This window comes from Choloepus didactylus, chromosome 5, assembly GCF_015220235.1.
Source record: "Choloepus didactylus isolate mChoDid1 chromosome 5, mChoDid1.pri, whole genome shotgun sequence".
NCBI lineage: Eukaryota > Metazoa > Chordata > Mammalia > Pilosa > Megalonychidae > Choloepus > Choloepus didactylus.
The window spans coordinates 78,868,629-78,874,760 of NC_051311.1; positions in this window are offsets into that span (position 1 = coordinate 78,868,629).

The following is a 6,132-nucleotide window of genomic DNA, read 5'->3' on the forward strand; positions in this document are numbered from 1 at the left end:
TGTCTTTTCTTCTGGAAGATGCTATTGTTCAAATAATGACACTTCCTCTGACTTCGACAGTGGTGAGTAAAGCAGAATGTCAGACTAGTTTTCAGCAAAAAATTGGATCAAGAATCCCCTGACACCACATCAGCCTTTTACAGTCCAGACTAACCTGCCATTCCAATGCACACTAAAGGACAGACTTAGAATCAATGAAACCATCACTAAACAGCATTCTAAAGTTTTCTTCTTGTTTTCATTGCCAATAGCCAAAACGCTGATTCTTATTATCTAATGGTAGCTCGCAAACAAAAGGGGAAAAAATGCGAAGGCCTCAGCCAAGGAAGCAGAAACTAGAAAAAACGAAACTAGAAAAATGTTTCTTTCCCAAATGCTTTCAGGATCACAGTCTACTTTTCCCCTAATTTTTTATTCCTTTGGTGACATTCAAGTCCTAGAAAATGTTTTTGAAAGCAATTATATTTCTAAAGCAAGTTTTCCCAAACTCCCACAACTTAACTTTTCAGCTTAAAAATATCACGTTTTAAAAGGTGTTGGCATTCAGTTTTACCTAACAAATAGCTAGGTCTTGGAAAAGAAAAAAAAAAACCTGACAGTTTAACAAGTGTGTGTGTGTGTGTGTGTGTGTGTGTGTGTGTGTGTACATGTAGGGGGGTAATTATTTTGCTCTAAACCATTCACTTATTTGAACAAATTTTGAAAGATTATATACTTCAGCCCACTTTTTACAACAAGTAATTAAAGGATTCTAATTAAAACTTACTCTTTTGAAACTATTAATTTGAAAAAGTAACCCAAGCCAGTTGTATGTATACCAATTTTTGCTTTTCTAATTACCAAATACAGCCTTACTCTCACATTTACCTGCTCTGCTAAATATATATTACAAGAATTTTGAAATAAAACTGCAAACTTTTTTCTTAAAATACCTTTCACTTCCATCCATGATGACATATCTGGAACCAGGGGCCTGCCTGCTATAAATAACTAAAAACCAGATATTAAACAGTTATTATCAGAAATTGGGCAGCAGGTTCTGCAGGACTATGAACTCTGAAAGAGGAGAAACAATTATGAGGTGAGACCTATGATTATCCTGACTTTCTACCAGAGGCATTTTCCATATTAGTTTGTAGAGAAAGTGTCTTAGTTTCTCAGGATGCTATAACAAATATCACAAAATGGGTTGGCTTCACAACCGAACTTTATTGGCTTGTATTTCAGAAGCTAGAGTCTTGCTTCCTTTTGGGGTCTCTAGTGCTCTGGCGGTCTGGCAAGCCTTGGAGTTTCTTGGCTTTCCTGTCACATGGCAATGTCTTCTTCTTTCATTTCTGGGTTCCAGCTGATCTCCGGCTTTTTGTTCCTCCATATGTCTTTCTCTTCATAAAGTCTCCAGTAAAGGATTAAGGCCCAAACTCATTCTGTTGGGCCATACCTGAGCTATTCGAGTTCTGACCATGCAATATGAAGATGTTGAACACCCATAGCATGTAGTAGAGTTTCTATAAAAGAAAGCCTTAGTAGTAAATGAAGTCTAAATAAAATATCACTCCAGACCCATCCTGACAAAGCCTAAATGCAAGAAATGATCAAGCTAATCTGCAAGTAACTTAACTGGCTGTCAAAACAATATTCAACTCTTTAGAGGAAGTCAACAAAATTCAGACACTCAACAATATACCATCCACTATGTGCAGCATCTAGTCCAAAACTACTTGATAAGGGAAAAAGGAGACAAATACAATGCAAAAATAGGAGGAGAAAAGCCAATGGAAACAGGCCCTAGAAATGACAGAGATAATGGAATTAGCACAAAGGACAGCTACTATAAACATAAACATGCTCAGAGATTTAAAGGAAAGCAAGACCATGTTGAGGAGAGAAAAGGGAACAGAGACAGATGATAGATAGATGGGTAGAGATACAAACATAGATATCAATATGAAATGGAACTATTAAAGATGAAAATTATAATGTCTGAAATAAAAATTTCACTGGATGGCCTTGAGTGGAGATTGAACACTGAGGAAGAAAATAATTCAATGTATGAAATTATGCATATATGTACCATATTTATATAAACAGATAATTGAATAAATAAATAAGGATAAGAAAAATGTTTTGTTACAGAAGAATTCCAAGTTATGTATGTAGATATTCCCCTCACCAGAATTTTGGGTTAACTCCAAAGAATTGAAGAGGGAACTACACAATGGAGAAACCTATACAATATCATCTTAATGAAGTGATCTTGGTTAACATCACTGGGGATATCATGTGGATAACACATATTCAAGATATAATGTGATGAGAAGGGCAGTTTATCTCTGTGGTATTCTTTCCCAAAACCCTATAACCCCAGTATAATGATGAGGAAAAAGTCAGATAAACACAAATTGAGGGATATTCTATCAAGTGCCTGACCAGTGTTTCTCAAAGCTATCAAGGTCATGAAAAAGAAGAAAAGACTGTGGATTGTCACAGATAAGAGGAGACTATGGGGATATTATGATGACAATTTTAAATGCAGTAGAGATTGAGTACTGAAACAGAAAATGTATGTTCATGGGAAAATTATTTAAATCCAATTGAAGTCTGGAGCTTAGTTAGTAGGGACAACAACAACAACAGAAGCAGAGACTCAGTGATCTATAGAGTAATATCAAGTGGTTTAACATACCTGTACCTCCAAGGAAAGGAAGAAAGGAGAGGGAATGATAATTACTTGAAGAAATAATGGTCAAAGATTTTCAAAATTTGATGAAAACTAAAAACTCAGATACCCAAAGAATCCTAGGATTAAAAGACATAAAGAAAATCACAAGACTTATCATAAACAAATCTTAATAACAACCAGAATTTTAAAAAGATACATTGCCTGCAGAGGAATAAAGAAAAGAGTATCAGAAACAATGTAAATCAAAACACAATGAAATGACATCTTTAAAATGCTGAAAAAGAAGAAAATCTGTGATTCTATAACTCTATATCCAATGAAAATATTCATCAAAAATGGACGTAAAATGAAGATATTTTCAGACAACCAAAATAAGCAAAATATATCACTAACAAATCTATGCTATAAGAAATATTAAAGGAGGTTCTTCAGGCTGAAGGCGAAATACTATGAGACAGAAACTCAGATATACACAACTGAAAGAGCATAAGAAATTTTAAATGTGTGGATAAGTGGAAAATAATTTTTTTTCACTTTTAAATTTCTTTAAAAGATAATTCACAATAAAAACCAACAAAATCTTTTGAAATTATTAATCATGTGTATATATATATATATATATATATAATTATGATAATGAGCACAAATGGCAGAAATGGGGTAAATGGTAGTAAACTTCTGTAAGACTATTACATCACATATGCATAGTATATTTTTTGAAAGCTGACTATGATAAATTAAAAATGCATACTGTATATATTAGAACAACCACAGTAACAGAAATAAAGGAATATAGTCAATAAGCCAATTAAGAAGGTAACATGGAAGACTAAAATAGACTCAGTTAACCCAAAACAGGAAAAGAGAGAAATGGAACAGAGAACAGGTGAGATAAATAGAAAACTGAAAGCAAGATGTGAGAATTAAATACTACCAAAAAGACAATTATAGTAAATGTACATATATTGTATAAATAATGCATCAAAGGACACAAATTTTTCATACTGAATAATATATGACCCAACAATATGCATTCTACAAGAAATGCATTTTAAATTTAAAGACACAGGTAAGTTAAAAATAAAAGGATGAAAAGATATATACCATATGAATGCCATATAAGAATGCTGGAGTGATCATTGTTATATTAGCAATTTAGACTTCAGGGCAAGAAGTATTATTAGAGACAAAGAGAGATATTGCATGATGATTAAAGCATTAATTCATCAAGAAGACATAATAATGCAAAATAAATATGCACTTAATTAACAAAGCTTCAAAATTCATACTGTAAAGAATGGCAGAACTGAAGGGAGATACAAATAAACCCACAGTTAGAATTGAAGTCTTCAACACTAATTGAGCAGTAATTAATAAACAAATAGAAAACAAAAACATTAAGGATATAGGAGATTTGAACAACTCTATCAACCAAATTGAGCTAATTGACATTTTAGACAGCACTCCACTGAACAACAGCAAGTATGTATGGAGCATGAATCCAAAAAGACAAAATATGTAACCAATTCATAAGATGATTGAAATTATAAAGAGGGTGTTCTCTGACTAGACTGGGATTAAATTAGAAATCAGTAACAAAAAAGATATTTAGAAAATACCTAAAAACTTGGGAATTTAAACGTTTCTTTTCCCATCAGTCAAAGAAGAAATCCCACAGAAAACCAAAAAATTTTTTTAATTAAATGAAAATTAAAAGCATCAAATATCAAAAGTTGTGGGATTCAGGTAAGGCAGTACATAGAAGAAAGTTTATAGCTTTGAGTACTTATATTAGAAATAAAGATCTCAATTTAATCTTCTAAGCATCAACCTCAATGAACTAGGGAAAGAAAAACAAATTAAAACCAGAGGGAGTAGAAGGAAAGAAACAATATAGAGGAGAAATGAATAAAAGAATAAACAACCAAAACCAGAGAAGATTAATGAAATCCAAAGGTTTTTCATTAAGAAGATCAATAAGATTGTTAAACATCTAGCTATACTCACTGAGAACAAAGAGTAAACCCCACAAACTAGTAATGTGGAGAATCATTATAGTCTGCAGACATTAAAAAAGTAAAAAAGGGAGTATTGTTAACAACTCATTAAAAAACATGAACAAATTCCTTGAAATACACAAATTACCAAAACTGAATGGTGTTTATACCAGGAATGTAAGACATGCTTACTATTCAAAAATCCATCAGGACCTAAATCACCATATTTAGAAAGGAAAGAAATCCATTTGAAAATATCACTAGATTCAGAAAAAATTAACAAAATATAGCAACCATTTATAATAAAAACTAGGAAAAATAAGAACATATTCCAATTATAAAGGCAGTTTAAAAAAACACTACAGCTGACATCGGGATTAATTATGAAAACTAAGCACTTATTTATATAAGTGTGGGAACAACGGAAGGGTAACGGCTCTCAACTCTTCCATTCAATAGTTTACTAGAGGTCCTAGTCAGTGAAATAAGGAAGGAAGATAAATAAAAGGAAAATAGATTAGAAAGAAAAAATTAAAACATTTCTTATTCACAGAAGACATGATCATGTATGTAAAAAATTGACACAAAAGCTACTAAAACTATAAGGAGGCAGTTTAACAAGGTCACATGATCAATATATATAAATCAGTTGTGTTTATATACTAGCCATGAACCATTAGGAAAAAAAATTAAAATATGAAAATTAAATTTAATCCTAAAAATAAATTCTTAAAAATATGTGCAATTCTTCCCCAAACCATCTAAATATTTGATGCAATCCCAAATGCAAAAGACCTAGAATATTCAGTACAAGTTTGAAAAACAAAAACAGAGTTGAATGACTTACCCTATCTTATTTCAAGGAAATATAAAGATACAGTAATCCAGACAGTGTTATTTCTCTCCAGCTAGACATACAGATCAATCAAACAAAACAAAGAATTCAAAAATAGACTCTATGCTAGTTTGAATGTATTATGTTCCCCAGAAAAAGCCATATTCTTTGATGCAATCTTGTGGGGCAGTCATATTAGTGGGGATTAAGTTGGAACTTTTGGATTAAGTTGTTTGCATGGAAATGTGCCCCACCCAACTGTAGGTGATAACTCTGATGAGATATTTCCTTCGAGGCGCGACTCCACCCATTCAGGGTGGGCCTTGAACAGTGGAGCCATATAAATGGGCTGACAAGCAGAAGGAACTCAGTGCAGCTGGGATTGACATTTTGAAGAAGAGCTACAGCCAAGAGTGACACTTTGAAGAAAGCATAGGAGCTGCAGATGAGACACATTTTGAAGACGGCCGTTGGAAGCAGACTCTTGATCTGGAGAAGCTAAGAGATGACAAATACCCCAAGTGCAGCTAAGAGTGACATTTTTGAGGAACTGCAGCCTAGAAAGGAATGTCCTTGGGGAAGGCCATTTTGACACCAGAACTTTGGAGCAGACGCCAGCC